At 43.2% G+C, this 20,088-nt stretch overlaps 1 protein-coding gene across 11 annotated transcripts in view; it reads left to right on the top strand.

Moving 5' to 3' along the window:
• The window catches only part of OSBPL3 (oxysterol binding protein like 3), a 157,156-nt gene that overhangs the window by 53,171 nt on the left and 83,897 nt on the right, over nucleotides 1-20,088 (top strand). Inside the window, exon 1 of one of the 11 annotated variants that reach the window (XM_059712582.1) lies at nucleotides 5,639-5,780. The exons of the other annotated variants lie outside the window; for them this stretch is intronic. The gene's annotated coding sequence lies outside the window, so the exon portion shown is untranslated. Of the gene's footprint in view, nucleotides 1-5,638; nucleotides 5,781-20,088 lie in introns of those variants that run through there. 11 annotated transcript variants of the gene reach the window in all.

The following is a 20,088-nucleotide window of genomic DNA, read 5'->3' as shown; positions in this document are numbered from 1 at the left end:
GGTGCCAGAGGGAAGCCAGTTCCGGCAGCCGGGGGAAGGAAGGTCTACTCTTGCATGAATTTTGTGCATCAGGCATCTAGTTCTTATATAAAAAGTATAGATTTGGAATCAGGCATATTACAAAAGTTTGACCACTAGGTCATCTCAGTTTCTTAACTATAAAATGAAGCTTAAAACTGAAGTTAAAGGATAATTCTGAGAATTAAAAAAGTATACACACACACACCAATACACACATCTAGTGTGGCACCTGGGAAATGATAGATACAAAATAAATTATCTGTTGCCTTTCCCATGCCCTTCTCATGGGTATAAAAACTTTCCTTGTACCTTGTAAGACAGTTCTGTTCTCTTCCTTGAAGTCAGCCTTCTTCTGTTTAGAAACTTTCTCCAAAAATGTCATATGTTTTGGTACTACTGAATTTTCTAGTCTATTCTGTGGTATTGTTTGTAGTACAGTGTTTCAGATTTCATTCACTGCTTTATCACCAATGTTTAGAAGTACTTGACCAAATAGTAAGTGACCAGTAAACATTTGTTAAGTGACTACTTTGTTGATTCCACGTTCTTTTTTCCTTGGTAAATATAGTGCCGATTTCTTGGAAGTAGGAAGTAAGCATACATAACAGTTGCATGAATATTTACTTTATGATATATTTTCCACAAGATGTTTTTGGGCAGTTTGTCCAGTTAACTGAGTGCCACTCCTGGAGATGATGATGTATTTCCCTTTCAGGTGTTTCTGTTATTGGTAGAAGTGGAGTTCTTGGGGTGCCTCAGGGAAAAAAATTTCCTGAGGTCCCCAGGGGAGGGTGGGTTTTTGTGGAAAGTGTTATTATTATATTTTTTTAAACAATACAGAATTTTTTTTAATTAAATCTTTATTGTTCAGATTATTACATTTGTTCCTCTTCCCCCCCCCCGCATAACTCCCCTCCTCCCAGTTCCCGCCCCACCCTCCGCCCTCACTCCCCACCCACTGTCCTCATCCATAGGTGCACGATTTTTGTCCAGTCTCTTCCCGAGTCTCCCACACCCCTTTCCCCCCCAAGGATAGTCAGTCCATTCCCTTTCTATGTCCCTGATTCTAATATAATCACCAGTTCATTCTGTTCATCAGATTATTTATTCACTTGATTCTTAGATTCACTTGTTGATAGATGCATATTTGTTTTTCATAATTTGTATCTTTACCTTTTTCTTCCTCTTCCTCTTCTTAAAGGATACCTTTCAGCATTTCATATAATCCTGGTTTGGTGGTGATGAACTCCTTTAGCTTTTCCTTATCTGTGAAGCTCTTTATCTGACCTTCAATTCTGAATGATAGCTTTGCTGGATAAAGTAATCTTGGTTGTAGGTTCTTGGTATTCATCACTTTGAATATTTCTTGCCACTCCCTTCTGGCCTGCAAAGTTTCTGTTGAGAAATCAGCTGACAGTCGTATGGGTATTCCCTTGTAGGTAACTGAGTTACTTTCTCTTGCTGTTTTTAAGATTCTCTCTTTATCTTTTGCTCTTGGCATTTTAATTATGATGTGTCTTGGTGTGGTCCTCTTTGGATTCCTTTTGTTTGGGGTTCTCCGTGCTTCTTGGACCTGTAAGTCCATTTCTTTCACCAGGTGGGGGAAGTTTTCTGTCATCATTTCTTCAAATAGGTTTTCAATATCTTGCTCTCTCTCATCTTCTGGCACCCCTATAATTCTGATGTTGGTACGCTTGAAGCTGTCCCAGAGGCTCCTTACACTATTCTCGCATTTTTGGATCCTTTTTTCATTTTGCTTTTCCGGTTGGGTGTTTTTTGCTTCCTCGCATTTCAAATCATTGACTTGATTCTTGCGCTCCTCTGGTCTGCTGTCGGGAGTCTGTATAATATTTGTTATTTCAGTCCGTGTATGCTTAATTTCTAGTTGGTTCCCCAACATAACATCGAGGGTCTCATTAGTTTTGTTGTAGATCTCATTAAGTTTATCGGCGGCTTCTAAACAGTTCTTGAGAGACCTTAAAAGTGTGGTTCTGAACTCTATATCTTCCATTGACAATTTTGTCCTGTTTCTTTGTCTCCGCATTTTGTTATGCTTCCTTGGTGCACTCCCTAGTGGTCTTTGTTCACAGTCTTATAGTTAAACCTTGATTGTTGTGGCTAATACCAGGGAGGGTTTGACCTCCAGGCCAAGTGGCTATGAGAATCAGCTGTGTCAGCAGTGAGAGAACTTCTGTCCTCTAGGGAGGTGCTAATCTAGCCTTTGCCTGAGGCTATCCGGCAAATGCCTCTGTGCAGGGCTTGGGCGGGGCGGGTCGCACAGGATCAACAGGGTGGGCCTGAGAGAGCAGTTATGGCGGCTCTCAGTCCTGTCCCCAGGGGCTCTGCCTCTCTGAGTCCCAGCACCCGCTGCAAAGCTCAGAGAGAAAGCTGCACTCGCTCTGACCGAAGCCAGACAGTCCCGCTTCTCCCGTTTGAGTCTGGGTCCCTAAAGACTCGCCTGTATCTGGAGCTCAGAGTCTGCGACTCCCTCCCGATTGAAAACGCCAACCACGCCCTCCGCCGCCAGCTCGCTCTGAGTGTCCGTATGCGTTTCTCTTTCCTCCTAGTTGTAGGACTTCCACTCAGCCAGCGTTCCTGTGGTTCTGGGTGATGTTCCTTCCGTCTTTTAGTTTCACTTTTGAAGTAGTTGTTCAAAGCAGCAAACTCCGGCGTTAACCTATGCCGCCATCTTGGTTCTTCAGAGTTTTGGAAAGTGTTATTAATGATGTAAAATTAAGGGGGTTCCTCTTCAGAGTCCCATCTCTGTTCGTCCCGCCATGGAAGAAGTCCAGTCTTTTCTGCAGCAGGGCTAGGATTAAGTCCAGTCCACTTCAGCATCTGGCTAGCTTAGCTCGTGGTTCCCAGCTGCAGTCCATTGCATGGGGGGTCCACATGGCCCATGCAGCTGCTTAAGACCTCATGGCTATGAGAGAGAACAGGGAGGCCACGGGCAAGTGTGTGTCATGGAACAAGAGAGAGAGGGAACAAAGAGAGAGGGAACTCTTTAGGGATTTCAACCCTTCCAAGATTCCGAGCATTTGCAGTGGCTCCACCCTTCTAGCTAATGGTCTTTGTTCCCCAGGCTAGACTGACAGACAAGCATCTTTCGTATGATATCCACTCTATTAGGCATGCATCCGTCTCTCCCTTTGTCCTGTCCCTTCCCCCAGCAGTTTGCAGGGTGTGGGCCAGGGGTTCTCTGGGGAGAATGAAGCTGTATTCTCCTGGTGAAGCTGCCCAGATGACCATGCTTATACTGTCTGGCCTCCCCTTCACTCTCTTCCTATTATTAATATTAATAACTAGCTAATTAGGAGAATAACATTTTTTCTTCAGGGTAATTTCAGACTGAAATTGAAAGATTAAGTCTGAGTAATATGCTTTAGAAAGCAAGCGGGGAAGGGGTCTGGGGAAGTGAGGTTTGTGGGCGGTTATGTGATAATGACAGACCAGGGGGGACTTTTAGGGAAGATTGGGTCAAATAGAGAACTGTGTCCCCCGTCTCTGAACATCGCTTATGGTTTCTGTGGGACAGTCATGGCTTCTCATGACTCTCTGCACCTCCCAAGTCTAGACATGAAACTATAAACAAGGAGTATCCAAATGTTATTACTGGCTGTTCTGAGCCTGATTCATAGCCAAGAAGTGGTGCCTGTGCGTGTTAAGCTATTATCTACATGACGAGTAAACAAAACTTTAAAAGAGTTCCATTTCATGGACTCATAGGATAATTGAGTTTCAAAGTTAGACAGGATCATCAGGCTGATGGAATGTTGGTAAGTGTCACTTCAAACAGTAGATTCCATGATCAAGTAGGTTTGGAATAAATTCAACCAAGTTAACAGATGTGGCTTTTGCTGTTTGCCTGTTATAACTGCAGAACCCCTCAGAGCCTTTACTGTGTTAATATGCATTGTTGTGTGTCTTCGAGGGGGAATGTAGCAGCAGCACTCCCCAAGGTAACTGATCTGTGAGGACTTATTTTTCCCCATAGAGAGCTGTGTGAGGCTGGTATTTAACAGAGTACGTTATGAGTGATTATGATGCAGGAAAACACCTTTATTTTTCAGACGCTAAGTCTGACGTCTTAGTCTTTTTGAGTTGCTATTTATAGGAAGGATCATGTCTGCTGTTACACTGCATGGATCTCACAGAGAGAACTGTCAAAACAGTGAGAGCTCCAATTAGGTGTTTAAATCAAACTCCAGAAACACCACTGTGTACATGTACCTATAACTTATAAAATCCCCCACCTTCCAGGATCTAACTTTTTTAATGTGCTACTTGTCTGGGTTGGTCTATGTGGGGCCAAATAATCCCTGATCTAATGAACTCGTAAAATTTGATTTCTGCAGCTTCTGGTCTGATACTCCTTAAGTTGGAGGACAGGATGGGGACACAAATGGACTGAGACCATTTGTTATCATTGGAAGTGGAGTTCTTGGGGTGCTACGAGGAAAATAATTTTCTGAAGCCCCCACTGGCGGATGGTGTTTTGTGGAATGCTTTATTGATGATGTAAAATTAAGGGGGTTCCCCTCCAACGTCCCATCTCTGTCCTTCCCACCATGGAAAAAGTCGAATCTTATCTTCAGCAGGGCCAGAGTTAAGTCCACTGCCCAGAATTTCTGTTCCATATTAAAGTCCAGTCCAGTCCAGCATCTGGCTAGCCTACTGTGTGTTCCCAGCTGCAGTCGGTTGCGTGTGGGGTCCCATGCTGCTGCTCAAGGCCACATGGCTATGGAGAGAGAACAGGCAAGTGCACAAGTGAGTGTGGGTCACAGAGCAAGAGAGAGCAAGAGCAGGAGTGAGCAAGGGAGAGGGAATTCTGTGTTTGGTGATTTTAACTTTCCAAGATTTCATTCTCTTGCTTCTGATGGAGCCCACCCCCTGGCCAATCCATTGTTCCCTGGGCTAGACTGACAGGCTAGCACCTTCCCTATGTCACCTGACTACACTGTGCAGGTGCCCACCCTCTCTGTTCTATCCCTCCCCAGTGATCTGCAGGGAATGGATTGGTGGTTCCCTGGGGAATGTGAAGCGGTAGCTTCCTGGTGAAGCTGCCCAAATGACCATGTTTATAATGTCTGGCCTTCCCTTCACTCTCTTCTTATTAACATTAATAAACTAACTAACAAGACGATAACACATTGCCTTCTGCTATGGAATAAACAAAACAGGGACAGCTGTTCTGAGTTGTCAGATAAGCTTATGACTGGAATACATTCCTGGAGCTCTGTGATAGAGAAGACGGTTACACATGTGGCTATAGCCTACTCTCTACACCTCACAGTTCTTCCATCTTCCCTTCTCCACCCAGACACCCACTCTGCCTTCTTTCCTCCAAGTTAGCTAGTAGGGTTTATTTAACTTTCTTTAAAAGAGAGGGAGAGAGAGAGGAAAAGAAAAAGAAGGGGGGAAAAGGGCGGGGGGAGCGCGGGGGGGGGGGGGGGGTTTTGGCGGGGGAGAGTTTGGGAGTACCAGGAAATCTACTTTGTGTGTGTTGGCGAGTCACCTTTGTGGTGTAACAACAGCACAGCTGGGATTCCCAGTGTCAATAGTTTCCATTCGCACCTCCAGTTAAAAGACCTTTAAGCCACTGAGTTTCTTATCTACATTCTTGGGAGGTTTCTGCATTCCCAGCTTGATGACGGGGAGAGGTGTGACCTATGCAGATTCTCTCTTCTTGGAGCTTACTGTTGAAAAAAGGGCCAGAGAATGAGGACTGCTGGAGGTGTTTGAGTCAGGATCTGAGATTGGTGAGTACCGAGAAAATGAGAAGTGTGGATCAGGTGACCGTTTTAGGAAAAGGAACCATACAGAACAGAAAAGCAATGGCTGTTTTTGTTGTAGTTCAGTAATTTGTGTTCCTTGTTTTTAAAAAGAAAAAAGAAAAAGTCTGTCGACATTGGAAATGTCCAAAACTTGTCGAGAATTTTAATGAATTTATATGAGCTAAATTGACAACAATGGCTGGAAAGCAAAACCTGAACGGATGGAGAAAGTGTTTGGAGAATGGCAGTTTTGCAGTTGATTTTATACATTACTTTCAAAGGAGCAAGGCATAAGGAGTATTACATGAAATCTACTGGTGGTAGATTAGGGAGGTGGGAGAAAGCAAAGTGGGGAAATCTCTGGGATTGTTTAAAGAGTAAAACCGGGAGACACATACTCCTTTTACTCTGGTTGGGATACGATAGTTAACAATTAACATTGACAGCACACGGAAATGGTATTTGGGCAACAAGTTCCCTGGTCTCATGCTTTGTTGAGAAACTGTGCCCTGGGAAAAGGGATTACTCTGACATTCCAAAGGTAGGTTATCCTAGATGCAAAAAGATGATAGACAGTCTCAGTTAAGGTGAAGACTGACCTTTGTCAAGGCAGATACCAGTTTAGGGCACGACTGCCTGTCATGACTTGTTTTCAGTTTGGAAATTTTAATTTCAGGCCTTCCTGTACGGTTGCTGTAGGTCTCTGAGTTTGTAAGATCTGCGATGCAGGCCTCCCCTGAGCTTGTCAAGTTTGGTATGTGGCCTCTTTTTCGTCAAAGGGAAATTAAAATATTACCCAAAAGTCTTAACCAGAAAATAACCAACGTTATCATTTATTTCAAGCTTGCCTCTATACATATGGTGAGAGAGACGAATAGAGAGATGGATAGATAGACAATAGGCAGAAATAATTGTAAAAGATTGAGCTGAAACTAAACATAGTTTTAAAGTAAAATATTTGATCTTACTTAGAATTTAACAAAAGGTAAAGAAATGGCCAATTTCCTGAAAGATTATTTCTTATACTAGTGGATTCATTTTCCTGGTTCACAGGAGAGAGGCGTGGGAGTCAGAATGGGCTGAGCTGGCTATAAGCACATAGCAAACAATCTAACACTTCGCTCAGGGTCCCTCCCCTGATTTCACATGTTTTTCATTTGTTTTGTTTTTATTTTGTTAGAATCTATACTTTCAACACTCAGTAGCTATAATTCCTCTGGTTACTCCCCCACACATTTAATTCTAATCAATGCACTTTCAACTGTCAGTCTTTCCCATGGCTTTGCCCTTCCTAATAATTTACTATTTGGTGGGCTTCATCGTCCTGAGTCATTAAGTTTTTTAAGAAAGGGCTTCTGGATGCATATTTCCTGAGTTGTTTTATCTTTGGGAATTGTTACCTATCACCTTTGTTTTTGAAAGACAACTTTTCTATTGCCCAATTGTCTGCTAAAGAAACTGTACCAGTTTATATTCTACTAGAATGCCTGTCTCGAATGGGTAACTTTTATGTAAGAATATCTGTTTGCCTGAAATAGTGGAATTATATTGGGCAGTGACTGAAAGAAGTTTGAGTTGGTAGATTGGACATCAGATTATGGAAACACTTGAATGTTGGGAAATTGCCTATTTTCTTGGTGAATTTCACATTTCCTTGCCAAATTCACAGCTTGCTAACAGGCCAAATGACAGCTACTGGTCAGGTTTGCTGAACTGTTTCTAGGACTTTGTAAATTGTGTGGGAATCCCCTTAGGACTCTCCCCATATCCTCCCCTACCCACTCTGGGAAAAGGCATCTGGCTGGCTGAGGGTGGATTTTGCTGCCATGTAAAGATAGTAGAAAGTGTTAAACATTTACATCTATCAAAAAAATTAGCATCTGGTCATTGTTTGAACTGATAATATTTTCTTTGTTCTGAAATATAATCTTTTGTTTCATGTCACAGAATATTTTTTAAAGACTGAGTATCTTCCTTAGCCATTTTATTCCTAAATGACACATGGACTTCACACATCTTTTTGCAACATTCCCAATGGTTTTCAATTGAGGCTGTAAGAGTCGGAAGGTCTGATCCTTTTAGTGCAGCTCATCTCTGTACTGACACAGTTTGAAGTACTTGTAAGTTGAAGTTGGGCTTATTAAAATCCCTGCTGACCTCATGGGAAAAACGAATAGTCCACGTCACCCTTTAGTTCATTCTCTCCCAACAACGGAGGAAATGGGAAAGAACATTCCCCAAATGACTTCATACAGTTTAGCTTTGGCCATCATGGCTTACGGTGGTGACTCAGCTGTCTGTCTGCCAGCCATGGGCATTTTCAGAGCCGACGGAGTGAGAACACACCTGGGAGATTTCAGGGGGCAGAAATGTCAGAGATGTTCTCGCTTGGTGCTGAAGGGAAGGCGGGGGGAGTAAGTGGCTCAGAATGGTGTGGTCTAAGGCTGTGCTGTCCGATATGGAAGGTACTAGCTACATGTGGCTATTTAAATTGAAATTATTTAAAATTAAGTCCAATTTAAAATTCAGTTTCTTAGTTGCACTGCCACATTTGTTGTTGTTGTTTGTTTGTTTTAAAATATATTTTTATTGATTTCAGACAGGAAGGGAAAGGGAGAGGGAGAAATAGAAACATCAGTGAGAAAGAGTCATTGATCGGCTGCCTCCTGCACGCCACCTACTGGAGATCGAGCCTGCAACCGGGGCATGTGCCCTGACCAGGAATCAAACCACGACCTCCTGGTTCATAGGTTGATGCTCAACCACTGAGCCATGCCGGCCGGGCAGCACTGGCCACACTTGAAGGGCTCCGTAGCCACATGTGGCTAGAGGCTGCTGAGTCAGATGGCACCTAACGTTCTATTGGGTAGCTCTGATTTATATGCTGATCTTTCATTTCATGACCATTACAGCCCCAGTGAGATGGTCTCCTGTCTTTTCTCCCTCCCTCTTCCTGCTTTCAGTTACTCTGCTGCACTCCAATAGTGAAGCACTGGCCTCCATATTAACCACGTGGCTTCTGGGCCGGGATCGCCCTCGGGGAATTTTGTGTACAATCAGACTAGATCTTTGCACTGCAGGATCAACCAGATAGATCTCTGGCCAAGGCCGTGTTCTTACTGAAGGACTGCGTGGTTCTCGGGATTTGGGCTCTTGAATTTAATAATAAAACTGCCATTTCACAATATTTAAATGTACCTGCTTAGGACTTTTACTTCGGTTCCCACTTCCCCTTCCAGGTGTGTGTTCTTGATGAAGGGTTCTGGGATCTGTCCTAGGTGGATGGACGCGTACCAATTGACCCCAGGGCCTTAGTAAGAGAAGTTCTCTGTGGCTCAGTTACCCATTGAGAACGCACTGTCAACCACTGCTAAGGCTATTGCAGACAAATGCCAAATGATATGTGAGACATTTTGAGGTTTGTGTTAAAAGGTTCTTAGTGTTTGTGCCTGGTTTTAGATTTCCAGCATCCCATTTGTGGCCTGTCACACTCAGACACACCCTGATGAGCTACCTGGCCCTTACACTAACCTGTGTGCTTCATGTAAATGACTTTCTAAGGGAGGTAGGTTAGGTTTGTTGACCAGGGAGCCCTCTTCCAAGTCTGACCTAATCCAGCTAGACTTTTCATGACATTATTTACACCTCCCATTTTGACTTAGGTTTTCTTATTTGTAATTTCTATTACTTATTACTCTTTTGTACCATTCTCATTTCATGCAAACTTCTAAACAATTAGAATCCATCGTTCTCTAAAATTTTTAAGTTTGATATATGGATATTTTAGAATATTTCTTTCCCTATTTGATATCAAATAAGTTTTAGTAAAAATCTCGTTGTAGCTAGTGTAAGGGGGAGGGGCACCGATTTGATAAATAATCTGCCATGTGCCAGGTTCTGTGCCAGTTTTAGGACATTTATAAAACAAAAACAGAATAAGCCAGTCTTCAAACTGCTTCTGATCTATACGCTCCACTGGAGGGAGAACATGACCATTGTATTGTGGGTGTTAGTAATAGAGGTGCTTTTACATCTTTCTTGCCTTTCGAGCTCTAGTCTAGCAAAAACCACCTAATACTTTAGCCTGTTTTCTCTGTCTTTTCCTTCTATTTCTCCTTATACTTTTTTCAGCTTGCATAGTTTAAAAGTGTTGTATGTCCATTTTCCTGCAGCAGACTTTCCCTGGGAGTGAGTGGGGTGCCCTGGTACCCCCTTCCCCAACTACCTACATTCACTAAAGTAGTGGTTCCTTGCTTTCTTTCCGGCCTTTTGCAAAGCATTGTTTGAAAAGGATGCCCCCAAATTATAACTCGGAAAATTCACTTTGTAGAATTTGTTTACGCTTAGATTCTTTGTCCTAGGGTGATTCTTAGTGAGGTAGACAAACAAACTCGAAGTGTGTACATTTGAAACATTAACCATTGGGTGTTTAGTTTCTTGTTATTTGAGAACGTTCAGTTAGGGCTTATGGAGCTTTATTCATTCTTAGCTTAATGTTTACATTTCTGAAAAGACCGACTAGTAGAGTTTTTATAGGAAATGGGAAGTTTTTAAAATTCATCTTCATATTTCACAGTGACTTAATTGACAGTCTTTTTAGATAAGTAATTGAAATGCACTCTGTGGTTGCTAGTTGTTAAAATTCTACCCTGCTTCCGCCAGTAGTTGTCAGGTGAGGGAGGCTAACAACACCCACTGATAAAATTCAAACCACAAGATGTTATTTATAGTTCTTGGGGGGATGCTCTCGCTCTCTTCGTACCCTTTAAACTGCTCAGTCATGTCCTCTTTGCATTTTAATTTGATGTAAATTTAGATGCAGTAGAAGTGGATACTTGAATGAAATTAAATACTAAAATGAAAGGAGGCAGTTCTCTGGAATAAATCTTCCTATCATCTCTGGGTGGATGCAAGATTTAGGGCAATGGTTCTTCACCCTCACTGTGTCTCAGAATCACCTGGGGAGCTTGCAAAATGCCTTTGCCAGGCCTCATCCCAGAGGGTCTGGATCAGCCGTGGGCAAACTACGGCCGGCCTGTTTGAAATGAATAAAACTAAAAAAAAAAAAAAAAAAAAAAAAAAAGACTGTACCCTTTTATGCAATGATGTTTACTTTGAATTTATATTAGTTCACACAAACACTCCATCCATGCTTTTGTTCCAGCCCTCCGGTCCAGTTTAAGAACCCACTGTGGCCCTTGAGTCAAAAAGTTTGCCCACCCCTGGTCTGGATGCATGGTATAGAGTAGTCCCAGCCTTTGGTATTTTTAAGAAGCTCCCCAGAATGATCCTGGCCTGCAGCCAGGCTTGTGAAATATTGCGTGGGTACCCACCCCACCCTCCATATTCCTGTCTACCTACTCAAGTCCTACCCACACCTGTAAGTCTCCCCACAGGCCACCTCTTTCAGACTTCCACTCACAGCTCCAGCCTCACTGAGCTCTTCCCTCTGACTGTCCACAACACCTACAAGATTTTCCACCCTGAGCTGAGTTCTTGTTCATTATGGACATCTTCTCTCCTTGATCAGAGTAATTTCCTCCGTGGATTAAGCATCTGCCATTTAGTTCCATTCCTTAAGGGTTGGCATAGCTATGGACGCATAGTAAGTACTTTATAGGTCTGCACTGAGTTGACTTTTCATCAGCATGCCGGTTCTCCTTTGTCCCCTTGTCTTTGCACTATGGTTTCCTTTATTAGCCCACATTTATCCATAGTGTTTCTTCCTCGTGAGACATGGGAGGACAAGTAAGAGTGGCTGAACTGTAGAAGGAAGAGGAAACTCAGCCCATTTCTGACTTTATCATTTGAGAGTGGAGGGTTTGTCATTGACTTGTAGTCCCATCCCTCTCCAATCGGAACATTCAGTCATCCTGCTTTAGAGTGGCTCTTGGGATCACGAAGTGAGTGTGTGTGTGTGTGTGTGTGAAGTATAAGACGGAGGAGGCTGTCCCCCTGGAGAAGGTGACAATGACCTGAGGAATGCATCTCTGCCATTAGGCCTATTGAAGAATATGGGGTTATTTCTGGAGAGGATAATATACTCCTAGAACTTGAAAATAGAAAGGAAAGGGAGAATGGTTATTGATAAATAACAAGCCAAGGCATGATAATAACTTGCCCAAATTCCAGATCTACCGCTTTTTACCTCTGTTCATTGGTTTGGGTAAAAATACAGTCACAAGAAACCTCAAATGTATCCCTAGTCCTGTAAAGTCATGATAGGAAGCTGAAGGACTGGAGGGGGAGTGGGGGGATGTGTTGTTTCTACCTTCCCAGGGATTGGAAGAGGCTAAGGAAAGTGCACAAATAACTGTAGCACAGATAGTGCTTGCAAACAGGGTTTGGTTTGTGGAGTAGGTTCTTGACATCTTTGAGGGCAAGTATGTTTGTAAAGAGATTTGCTAACCTGATTCAGAGCATTCAGCTGAACTTTGATGGGAAGGAAAAAATAACATTACAGCTTGATTGGATGGGGAACACTAAGCATAGCAAAAATAAGACCAATAACAGTGAAGGAGGACTTCAGTAATTCATAAAGACAAACATCACAACCTTGGGGATCTTGGTGGTTATAATACCTGTTGCTGTTTGCCATTGTGCGGCTCTGAGGACTAAGCAGAGTAAACCTGAAACCTTAAAACTTGGACAGAGATAGGATCACCTGATTCATCTCACCCAGTAGGTAAGGGTGGTTCTCAGGATTAAAACATGATTCCAGAGGGAATATTTTGCTTTAAAGAAGCAGGCCTGTAGAAATCTGGACCCTAAAGGTGAATTGCTAGGTAAGGTTGCTAGGAAAGTAGGACCAATATTATGGATTGCCAGGAAGAGGTTATAAATGATGCTTTCTCCCCAGAGACGATAACTCTAGAATGGATGCCAAATGTGCTGGAAAAGCCCACTGGAAGTTTCATTCTGCTAACTTTAGCTAAACTCTTGACTTTCCTGCTGATCATTTGATTCTTAAGAAGACTGAGAAAATGATATAAGGAGACATCTCTGAAAAGAAACAAAGAAACATTGGCCAGTTATATAAAATGATAAGAGCCAGGAGATGAAATCCCTAAAGAAGCCATGTATTCTAGAAACATTTCAACAGTTCAGACAAGAGAAAGAAATGAACTCTCTTGTGGCCTAAGATAAAATGGTAAGGAGATTTCAAAAGGAAAGGAGAGCTAAAATGCTCTGAAACACGACCCCAGATGATTCCCGTAAACAGGAAAGGAGAAGGGCTCCTATGAAATATAGAAATGTGCTCACACAAAGAATGTTTTTCCTGTTAACTCAGATTAATGAAGGCTTTTCAGTCTGGCTAACAATTATTGTTACCAGCCTTTGTAAGTTACTTTACCACAGGATGTGAAGATGAGTAAAATGCAGCCCCTGAGATGTGGACGTAACACCTAGTGGTCAGGGTCTAAAGAGTGAGTCAGAATGCAGGAAGCGCAGGGCTTACTTTCAGAGAGCAAAACCAAAGCAGGGCTTCAGAGGGAAAATAAAACTGGGGGTGGGCGTTTTCAGAAAAGGTTTCATGGCAAAGGTGACACAGGAAGTGCTGTTTGGAGGGTGGTGGGAATTTCCACAGGTGGAGCGAGAAACCGGGTTAGGAGGGTACTCCACACGGAAGGACTAGCCAGGACTAGCCAGAGCAGTGTACCTGCAGGAGAGCTCAGAACATAGGTGTGGATGTGTGAGCTTTTGGAGACCAGGTTTGAGGAATAACAGATAACATATAATTAAGGGATGGCTGCCGAGTACTGTGTTGAGTTTTACAAGCATTATTAAAATTTTTTAAATTACAGTTTACATTCAATATTACTTTATATTAGTTTCAGGTATACAGATAGCATAGTGGTTAAACATTTACGTAATTTGCAAAGTGATCCACCCAATAAGTCTAGTACCCACCCAACACCATCCATAGTTATTACAATATTATTGACTGTATTCTCTGCGCTGTACTTTACATTTCCACGACTGTTTTGTAACTGCCAATTGTACTTCTTAATCCCTTCACCTTTTCCTCCCTGTCCCCTATCCCCCTGCCATTGACAACCATCTGCTTGTTCTCTGTACCTTTGCGTGCTCTTCAAGTTTTACATGCATCGTTTCAGCCAGACTTCCCCAAAACTGCCCACTTTCCTCTGCCCCTCTTTTCAGACGAGGAAAGAACTCAGAAGCTTGGTCATTCCCAGGCTGTGGCAGATAGTGCTCGAGTGCAAAGCCAGTCCAGTGTAACTGTTGTGAAGAGCTTAGGATTTTTAACTTAATTCTCTGACTAGTGGGAATTTAGAGCAGAGAAGAGACCCTGGAAGCTGTTTATGGAACATGGACTGGGTAGGGAGTGTACGGTGATTAAAGCGAATGGCGAGGGAAAGTAGAGACCCCCTCATGGGGTCCACAGTGGATTGGTGTTCTGCGCATGGAAGAATAGAAAACAAATTCTTCCAGCTCTGAACCCCAGGATTTAAAAAAAGATAAGCTTTGGAGTGGGGAAACTTTCTCTTCACAAACATCAGGAGTCAAAAGAATTATTCAAATTCTACTTGTTTTCCATCTCTTTTCTAAAGAACTAACGGAAAAGAATTGATTAAACGGAGAAGAGAAAATTAAAACCCAAGACAGGTGAAGGGATAGGAAACAGGTTGGGTGATAAGAATATAGATTTTTTAAAAGTCATTTTTTAATTTTTCAATTACAGTTGACATACATTATTTATATTAGTTCAGGTGTATACCTCAGTGATTAGACATTCCAAAACTTACTAAGTGATCATCCTGAAAAATCTCATACCCATCTGACACCGTACATAGTTGTTAGAATATTATTGACTGTATTCCCTATGCTGTACTTTGCACCCCATAACTATACTATAACTACTAATTTGTACTTCCAAATCCCTTCCGCTTTTTTACCCATCCTCCCAACCCCTCCTCCCATCTGGCAACCGTCAAAATGTTCTCTGTATCTATGAAACTGTTTGTGTTCTGTTTGTTTATTTATTTTTATTTTTAGATTTAGTTGTTGATATATATGTATTTATTGCCAAAAACCACTTGGGGGAGTGTGTTAAATATGCAGATTATCGGGCCCATCCCTAGATATTCTGAGTCAGTTGATCTAAAGTGGAGCTTCCAAAAGCTGCATTTTAATTAAGGGCCCAGGAGACCCGTATGAAGAAAAGGTGGACCTGGACACTGAGGAATTAGCTATGACCACACAGTTATGGGGGTTTACAGTGGGTTGGCAAATTTGGACCAGAAATGCTAATTAATGAACACACTGACATAAGATTCCCTTGGGTGAGGACAGAGTTCCCATGCCTACGCAGTCTGGATGCTGCAACAAAGAGCAAGTGGGTCAAATACATCCAACGACAGTTGGTCCCTAGAAATATCTTGACTGCCTGGGAAAATGGGCCAAAATTAATGAGATAATAATGATGATGATAATAATAACAATAGTTACATCCTGAATTTCAGCTAAAGGAAGTGAGGGAGAGAAGAGAAGAAAGCCCAGCTTCCCCACAGTTCCTACTACAGCAGAGCCCTGGAGAACAGTGAGCACTGGAAAGAGGTGGGAGTCCCAGAGCTAAGGCGCACTGACGCAGTGCTAGTGGCCACAGTGCTAATGGCCGCAGTGTATCTAAGGCAGGAGAGGTGGTTGCTCCCTTCTTTCCCACTCAGGCAGCCACCCCAGAAGCTTATCCTTAGACCTGGGCACCGTTTTTAGGGACGCACAGACGAGTTGAAGTGTAATCAGAGTTGGACGCCTGTGATCACACGGGCTCTGGATCCCTCTCACATAAGAAACAACTAAGGAAAAAGTGGCTGTTTGGTCTGGAGAAGAAGCGGTTGGCTGGGTGGGAGGTAAGGATGGCGGGAGTTCCATGAAGATTATGGTGGGAAAAAAGATTAATCTTGTCCCCCATAGTGATGGGGCAGATCTAGGACGAGGGTATGGAAATGATAGTGAGGCAAAAGTCAACTCTAAATGAAAGACCATCTGGGATATTTCTTTTTTTAACAAAAAAATGAAACTTCTTTTGTGGGATGTGGTCGAGCATGGTCATCTTGCTGTGTTACAGGAAGAATTCTTGCGTTGGGTACGAAGCTGGGGCTAGAATTTACACTTAGGTTCCAGGATCCTGTGCAATGCTGACTAGTATTTTTGTGCTCTTTGTTCTGTTTACTCAGTGATGGTAAATAAATGGTTCCAGCACACGCCTACAGCCTAGCACCACCATCAAACCTTTTGTCTTATGGAAACGGCCACACTTCACATCTGTCTCCATGTGCGTTTCTGTTGCTGGATCGGGCTCTGAGCAGCACTGTCCTTCTCTGAAGAAGGGGGTTGCAAAGGGCATAAAGCACCTTCTGTGTGGTGGTGATGGGGGCGCGGGAATGGATATTCGGTTTCAGTGTGAGAGTATGCATCCGAGTCTTCAGGCCTCTTGACCCCTGTCTTCCCAGAAGACTAAGAGGATTTCTGGAGGGATTCCTTGCCCATGGGACAGTGGGGGTGGCGATGTCTTTGACTCTAAGTCTCAGTATTCATCCCCCAGGCACAGTCAGAAAGCATTTCAGGGTCGGGCCAGTAGTCCCGATGGTTAAGGCAGATCAGCCACAATTCACACAGAGGTCCAGGCTCAGCCCTTTGAAGGCATTGTGACTAGAACCCATTTCTTGAAATCTCTGATCTTCTGCAGAACTTACAACCAAATAACCAAAGCCCTACTTGTGATCATACAACGTTTTGGAAATCAAGGTATTTCAGAGAGCAACATTTCTTAAAAAAGAAAAAAAAAAAGAAGCATATCCGGGATTAGGATAATTTTCTTTTACCAAAGAAGACCAAAAGATCAGAAATGGATGTTCCACTATACATTTTTCATTTTTTGGTGTTAATTCAGGGCATAATTTATGTATTTTACTGAGAAAATGTATATTAACTAGGTCTATATGCCATCTGGTCTTCATGTGAGTTGTTTCCGTTGTTTCCAAGGATGGAAGCAAAACCAGTTTCTCAAATGAAACATGACCAAGTGTGTGAGTGTAGACACCTAGGCCTGATGGATTAATAAATAGCTGTGTCATATGCCACTGTTTCAAATCTACTAGTTAATATTAAATTGCTTTTTTGGATAGCCACTAGTGATGAATAATGTGGCTTTTATAGCTCAGCATTTCTGTCTTGTTCCAAAGTAAGCATGCAACTTGGATTATTTAAATATCTGTTCGCAGTTGTGTTACGGATTTGGGGAAATGTTAATATGCTGAAAGGCAAAAATACTTTAAAATCCTATGGGGTCCTTCTATAGTTTCCCTTGTAAGAGAAGGGTAGGCTCTTAACTTTGCTGCATATGCCCCATTTGGGAGGCCAGGAAAGAACTAAATGGAAATAACATCCGTTGAGTGTCTGTTCTGTTCAAGCCAGACACTTTATCTTCATTTTCTCATTCCATCCTCACAGCTCCTCATTTCCTACATAAAGCATTGACAGTCAGAGAGGTTAATACTTGCGTCAAGATGCGCAGAATTTATAGTTAGGGAGCACCAATTCAGACTGAAGCCTGGTTCCTTGTGAGGCACAGATGTGGTATGTACGTCTCCTTTGCATCATTTCCCAAACTGTGCATCCTTTTCTAAGTGAAAATTTCTAAAATAAATCTCAAAATCAGCTTTGTTGCCCAAATGCTTGGCAGTGCCTTGGTCATTTATTCTTTGCCATTCTTGGTAGAAACCAGAGTTCTCTTCTCCCTAACGCAGTGGTTCTCAACCTTCCTAATGCCGCGACCCTTTAATACAGTGCCTCATGTTGTGGTGACCCCCAACCATAAAATTATTTCCGTTGCTACTTCATAACTGTAATTTTGCTACTGTTATGAATCGTAATGTAAATATCTGATATGCAGGATGTATTTTCAGGGATCCTGACCCACAGGCATTAGGGCCTAACGGAAGCCCCAGGGCGGCATAGGTTCGCATGTCTTATGCCCGAGGACTTGTAGCTGGAACACCGTTTTCACCTGGGCCTGACCCATCAGCTTCCCGAGCTGCAATGGAGGTAGAGGCCCGGCTCACCCCAGGGGCACAAGCAGGGCCCTTTGGATTTGGCCTAAGTGCTTCGGGCTTTACTCACCTGTTGGATTTGGCTGCCAGGTAGTTTGTTGAAATGAAAGCAGGTCCAGACAATATCTGTTCCACATCAGACACCTGTGTAAGGCAAAAGGTGCAGCCTGCTCCTGTAGGCGTGGGGACGTCCCGGCTCCAGTCTGGGGCATGTGAACAAGTACTTGCCAGAGAGGCTTAAGGAGGTCTGGCCCCTACCAGTCAGATCACTGGCCAGGGACCTGGGGAGGCAGCAAATGCTCCATTTCTTGATCTGGGGGGTGGCGGCGTCAGTATTTGCAAATGTAAAATTGCATAGAGCTGTCTGTGCCCCTAAGGTTTGTTCACTTTACTATATGCCTCAGTAAAAAATAAAGGGGGACATAAATGTTTGTCCTTAAATTGTTCACCGTGATGAGCAGGGGAACAATTGTTCAAACCAATAAGCCCCTTGAGTGAGAGGTTTTCCATGGAAGGGCCATGGGGAGGGGTGACATCACTCAAGGCTCCTCATTTGCGCCCAGCTCATTATCTCAAACACCCCTGAGCTGGCGGCCTGGCCCCTGGACAGTATCTGCCTCCCTTCAGGGCTTTCTCTTCCCCATTTCCCTAGGTCAGCCCAGGAAGTCCGCTAGGTGGAGTGGGAGACGTCAGGCTTCTGTGTGACTCCCCTCGCCCAGGCCCTTCGTTTGGGGACTCCCATCCAGGTCTTCCCGCGGTTCTCTGGGTGGGAAGCAGGAGCTGCCTCATGCCACGTGGGCTGTACCATTAGGGCCGCCGCCGCCTTCATTCTTTATTCTGCCATTTTAAGCAAATCCTTTGCCCAGAATTTGACTTCTTTTGTCCTTTAAGCCATCCTTGGAAATTTTAACAGAATATCTGATGAGGCTAGGCAGGAAGGTTCTGGGAACGAAACAGATCTCTCTTCCTAGGCAATAATTCCAGACTCTCCCAGAACGACGTGTGTGTGTGTGTGTGTGTGTGTGTGTGTGTGTGTGTGTGTGGTGGTGCGGGGGGGTGGGGTGGCGGGGGGTGGTGGTGGGGGGGCTGTGGATTCCCACCCTTTCCTTTCCCAGAAGGAAAAAAAGGGGCCCGGGTGGGGGTGGTCCCCGACATTGTTCTTCAGACGCCTCAACACTAAGTTCCCATTTAAAGGAGGACACTTGGGCCTTGGCAGCGGCTGAGAAGTGAAATTTGGCAGAGTTCAAAGATCAAGATGTCCCCTTTCATCTGTGGTCTCTACCACAGGGTCAGGGTGCTTCTGATTTCTGTTTCAGAATTCCTGTGACTCTCATTTTTGTTGCCCAAGAGCTCTTTCTTTTCCTTCTTCACATGTCACACGCCACCTCCATACTTACTGTCAGAATCTCAGCCTTAAAAAAAATACAAACACAGAAAAATGTTGTTGGTATCCCTATACCACTGGGGAATCAGTTGTCACAGTAATGGCTGCTCCCTTGTCTCATAATTTGGGGTTCCCATCAGTTTCTTTTCTTACCTTTCTCAAACAGCAACAGCCAACACCATTGTTAATACACACTCATAACATTTTTTACCGTGGCCTTTGTTAACTAGCTTGCATTGCCTCTAACTTCAGGCACAGTCATGCCCCATAAGAAAAGCTACTTTATGAAGAGCCTGGTCCATTTTTGGATACAGTGCGTAATGAACACAGATTTGGGGGGTATTTTCTGTGAACGCGACATGGGAATTGAGCTCTATAGCTACAGATACCTTAATTGTATTTTCTGAGAGTTTCTTTGCCTTCATTGTCTTGGTTTTAATTTACAGCTTTAGCATTTTTTAAAATATATTTTATTGATTTTTTACAGAGAGGAAGGGAGAGGGATAGAGAGTTAGAAACATCGATAAGAGAAAAACACTGATCAGCTGCCTCCTGCACACTCCCCACTGGGGATGTGCCCGCAACCAAGGTACATGCCCTTGACCGGAATTGAACCTGGGACCCCAGAGTCCGCAGGCTGATGCTCTATCCACTGAGCCAAACTGGTTAGGGCAATGTTTTTTGTTTTTTAAGAACTAAGTGTTAGTGAAAGGCAGAGATTGGAATATTTAATAATTAACCAAAAGTATGATACAATACCTAGCTGGTTCCTGGACAATTATATAACACTCTTTTTTTAAAATATACTATGTGAACACTAAGAACTGAATGGATT

The sequence above is a fragment of the Myotis daubentonii genome, chromosome 10, assembly GCF_963259705.1.
Source record: "Myotis daubentonii chromosome 10, mMyoDau2.1, whole genome shotgun sequence".
NCBI lineage: Eukaryota > Metazoa > Chordata > Mammalia > Chiroptera > Vespertilionidae > Myotis > Myotis daubentonii.
The sequence above is the reverse complement of the archived record's forward strand: the minus strand, read 5'-3'. Positions and strand labels throughout refer to the sequence as shown.